Below are 5079 nucleotides of genomic sequence, written 5' to 3'. Positions count from 1 at the left end.
TCAATGGGCAGCAATCTCTGCTTTGGAAGCAACTCTTGACTAAAGCTGGATGGGAAATCTTCCAGGTTTTGGCTAGAAAAATAGCAGTTCTTACAGGACTCGTGTCCTGGCTCTGGATTTCACAAAAGGTTCCTTTCTTCCTTCCTTTCACTCCCAACAATGCACCTCCAGAGATCTGCCACAAAGGATTGTTCTGAAGTATATTTAGCACATGGTGGCAGGCTTAGCTGCTGGGATCAGTTCTTCTTCACTGTGAACGGATTCTTACGTTTCTGAATGCAGCAGCTCATTCAGAATTCAATTCCTCGTTTTTCACAGCAGAGCAAGTTCAACTAAATTTTTTACAGGTTCAAAAATCAATCAGGCAAACCCAAGACAGAAAAATCCATGAGATGTCCCAGTTAAAGCTCAAGTAGCAGCAATACTACAGTGCACTGGAAGCTGTGAAGATGCACTGGAGGGCTGTCATGGGATGTTTTCCTGTTCTTTTCATTTCCTTTATACTGGATATTTCCTTTATACTGGGCTCTGTAGACCTCTGGTCTGGCTCATTATGGCTGCTCATACATTACATTCTCATCAAGAAGCCTTCCAGCTGGGAATCGATGGCAGTGACCCCAGGACCAGCAGCTTTTTCTCCCTTTTAAAGGTGTTTAAAGATGGATTTTCAAAGATGGATGAATGTGGTAAGAATATAAAAAGAACAATATTTTATGAACATAATAAAGCTGGACATCATTAAGTTTAAAACCTAATTTATCTAGATATGAATATGCTTGCAGAGTTCCAAATCAAGGTTCCCCACTAGGAACCCTATCCCATTCCTGCTTAATTTTTCCCCCAAATGATGTTGTTATTTTCTTTTTTCAGCAACTCAGTCAATGCAGAAGCCAGAGTGTGATTTATTCTGGGTTCTCCACACTAAATAGCCCAGTGCTATTGTGTATGGACAGCAAGCACTTCAGAGAAGTAAAAACAATTTTTTTTCTAAATAGAAGTAACCCAATAAAACATTTAAATACATATAAGAATTAGAGGGGTTTTTTTTCCATCTTAGGTTTGGATCTAAATTATAAGCCCTGCTTTTTTGCCTTTTACACAGAATTGACCTTGATTTTTGTTTTGTTTTGTTTTGTTTTGTATTTTTAGCACTTATTCCAATTCACAGGATACTGTGAAACAGCCAAAATTAAGGGATTCAAAAATCCAGGCTTGGATCTTATTGAAATTCAGGTTATCTAAATTTCCTTTAAGCAATACATTTTGTTCCAGATCTGCTTTGTGATTGAACAGTGCAGCTTATTTTGCAGGTGATGGAAACAGACAAAAAAAATTGCAGAAGAAAAGGGAAGATCCATGAGATTTTTTTACACATTCCCACTTTCCAGCAGTTACCAATACCCACGAAACATCTGTACATACCAGTGAGAAATTTAGAGCATTAACTGCACAGCAAGATATAAAGATCATTTTTAAAAGCTTCTAAGATACTTTCAAAAGCAGTGAGGAAACAACACTGGAGTGCTATCAAGAAGGCTCTCAGACAGCAAATTCTGCTAAATATCCTCGAGCTTTATTGAACAGCTTGTACTGGAAGATAAAGGAATCAAGACCATCTATGGAACAACCTTAAAGCTGATTTAGTAATTGCCTGTGAATACAACTCAGCCCAGGCTAGATGAGGCTCAGGAGACCTGAGACCCATCAGCTCCCCAAAACAGGTCATGAACAGAGCTCTAAGTGATGCAGGCCCTGTGTGTGGATTCCTCTCTGGGGAATAATTTTTTGCCACGTTGCCACAGGAAGAATCCATCACCTGGTAATTTTGTTCCATTTGTGAGGCACTGAGTGACTTCAGCAGGCAAAAACCAAATTAACCTTAGAAAAGCAAAGCCCATCTCAGTTGAGATGAGGCAGCATTTTACCATGGGGGCTTAAACACATGCACAGCCAGCTGAGCCTACTGACAAACACCAGTGTGGGGCATCCTGAGCCAGCACAAGCCTGTCTAAAACATCACAGGCTGGGCTCTGACTCTCTGGAAATGCTAAACTTGAGCTGATCTATTACCATTTCCAGCAGAAGGTGTGTCTATTTTAACACTTAGAGTTCTGTGTATCAACACCTCCCAGACACAATACCTCCCCTTTCTGGTCCAAAGCCAGAAGTGTACAAATGGACTTTTTACCTCCTTACCCAATGGCCTTGTCCCAGAAAGGCTCCACTCTCCCCATTTACTACTGCAGATATTTCTGAATTCTTCTGTTCCTTTTGATCTGCCCCTCTCTGGGTTTCTATTGCCAAGTATTTTCTCTTCATCTCTATGTTCAAAGCCCAGAGCTGCAAATGCAGAAATTAATCACTTTGAGGCTTCTCTGTGTGGATGAGCACAGCCTGTGAGGACTGGCAGTCTGTGGTTCATTTCAGCACCATGGGCAGGCTAATCTGCTGAGCTGTGACCAGGGAAACTGGGAGGCTGCCCTCCACAAAGTGCCTGGAGCACCTGCCAGAGGCACAGAGTGTTCCCTGGTGCCAGTGATGTATCTCCAGCTGCAGCACAGTCCCAAACATGTGACCAAGGGGCAGGAAGAAAGAATGCACTCCACATAAATTTAACCAGCACATTCACAGATCTCACTGCTTTGACTGCCTGGCAGAGCTGACAGAATCCAGCTGATGTGGAGCCTTACTCCCAGCCTCCTGACAGACATTTTTAGAACTGTGCTTGCTGATTAGGGACAAAAAAATGTGATAAGTCCAAAATCACTTGCCATTTGCACGGGCTGAACACCTTCTGGTGAGGTCATGAAGCAAGAGGCTTGAAGACCAGAGGACAAACTGGCATCTGCATGGCACAGTCTAACCCCAGTAACAGTACCCCAAAGTACTAAATCTGCAGCAATGAAAAGTAGAAAATAAAACTTTTCTCCATTCTGTCAATGCCATCTCATTAATTTTTATCAAATATCAAATGTTTTTTTTTTTTTTAAAGTAGATTTTAACACCCTTAAAGTCAAGATCCACACCTTCTTATCTACCCAGCTGCACTGCTGTGAATCTTCCAACGCAGCCAGGCCAGGGAGGCAAGGCACACACATCATCCACACAGAACAGGCAGGGCCCTGTTTTGGGAGTATTCCCTAATTCCCCCAAATCTGTGACATAGCATTACTCCTCTAAAACCCCGCAATATACTTGAGATTGGACCAAGATTGAACAAACCAACATGTTGGGACATAATTTGGAGGTAGGAGAGGAAGGGAAATGAGCATTGTTTAAGGAGTTGCCTTCCATCCCCTTTCCAGATAAAGCTGGAACGCTGACTGTCCCAGCCCACGTAATTGTATCTAAACCACGACCATGCACACTCCCTTCACACATTTCTCAGGAAAACAAAAAACAAACAGAAACCCCAACCTTCCAAAACAGAAAGGGAAACTTGGGGTTTTACCAAACACTAAACACCAGACCATTACTATGATTTCAATTGAATTATTCATAAGAATATTCATTCACTTTTAAATGCAAGAGAACCAACAAAGAAGACCTCAGCAAAGGTCAAATATTTGCTGATACACCTTGTACATAACACAGCTCTGACCACGGAAAATTGAATCTAATCAGTCATATTGGTTAAACTACATGTGGGTGGAATTTAGGTGGGATGTAAGCAACTACAGTGCAGAAATCAGATTAAGCCTGGGAGAAACTGCAGCGTGTGATTATCACGTAATAATTACTCAACGTTTTGACAGAGCTCAAGACTGGGCTCAGCCCAGCCCTTGACAACGAGAAGGCAGCATAAACATCAGGGTATGAAACTCCATCACTTCTGTTAATCTGCCAGCATTTCCTCTGTGGGAAGTCCATGAGCTTCTGATGAAAGCCCAGGGCTGCAAATTTAAGAGAACCCCTGGGGTTCAGAGACAAACTCCAGACCCCTGGAGAAGGCAACACCAGGTCAGCTGCAGTAGAACTCTGTGAGGGCAACCTTTTGGAATTGGGTCACCACCAGCTGTCCATGTATGTGGAGTTCTTACAGAAACCCATCTGGTCCTGGCATGCATCTGATCTGCTCTTCATGCTGTTACCACAGCAACTGCCACTTAAATGAAAAATCTTTGAGCAAGCTGGATCTATAGACAGCCCTACCAAATCACAAGGCAGCAAGAGCGGATGCTTGAGGCAGGTCTGAGAGGCATTTAGCTGTGTATTTACCAAAAGGGGTTTCAGCCTTGTTTTCTGTCTGTGCTTTATCATTTGACAGAATAAGCATCAGAACACCAATTTTTCTTTATCAACAAGTCCTCTGTAGGTCAGTCACAGCAATGATATCTTTCCATTTGGCCTGCTTTGCAGTCTAAATAGATCTTAAATATTTTGATTTCTTCATTGTTTCCATATCACACACAAATTAAACATTTTTTTGCTGTTAACACAACTGTTGAGAGAAGTAATAATAGCCATGTGCTTTTTCAGAATTAAAAGATGTTTTACAAAAGTATAAATTCTAACTAGATCTTTCCAATGGCATTTAGATTTATCATGTTGGATTTGACCCAAATTTCTTTAATATTTTAGGGACACAGACCTGATATTCAAATTCTTTGCAGGATATTTTAATGTTTGGCAATCCAGATGTTAAGACTGTAAGATGTCTATTAAGATGTTAATATTATGAGGGAGGGAAAGTCTGTGTTTGTGGTAGAGGATATTACATTACTTCTGTCTCTGGCATAACAGAAACCTGAGAACTAAGCTTAAACTCTCAGTCTTCATAGCAGGACAGATGAGGGAGGGTTTTGCCCCGGTCCATGAGCCAGATTTAGGCTCCAAAAGCAACGCCCACACAGGTGACACACAACACAGAACATGAAGGGAAGTGGGAGCTGGTGACTGAGGACAGGGGAGGTGACACTGGGACTGACACTGGCTTACACAACCCACACCCTGAGCCTTTCAAATCAGTGCTGAACATTGCCAGTGGAAGGTGAACAGAGGAAAGTAACGCCAGTCAAATTCTTTTTCTTATTCTTTGAATGCATCTTTGAAATTTCTTCTCTTATTACTCAAAGTCTG

At 41.8% G+C, this 5079-nt stretch overlaps 1 long non-coding RNA gene across 1 annotated transcript; it reads right to left on the bottom strand.

Annotated features, from left to right (window-relative positions):
• Positions 1-509: 509 nt before the first annotated feature.
• Positions 510-2896, bottom strand: LOC137480720 (uncharacterized). The gene is made up of 4 exons (XR_011003056.1): positions 2768-2896; positions 2189-2340; positions 1492-1590; positions 510-640 (listed from the first exon to the last, which is right to left on the bottom strand). It is a non-coding gene; the product is annotated as an uncharacterized lncRNA (long non-coding RNA).
• Positions 2897-5079: the final 2183 nt, after the last annotated feature.

This window comes from Anomalospiza imberbis, chromosome 11 (assembly GCF_031753505.1).
Source record: "Anomalospiza imberbis isolate Cuckoo-Finch-1a 21T00152 chromosome 11, ASM3175350v1, whole genome shotgun sequence".
Classification (NCBI taxonomy): Eukaryota; Metazoa; Chordata; class Aves; order Passeriformes; family Viduidae; genus Anomalospiza; species Anomalospiza imberbis.
This window is presented reverse-complemented; position numbering and strand designations above follow the sequence as displayed.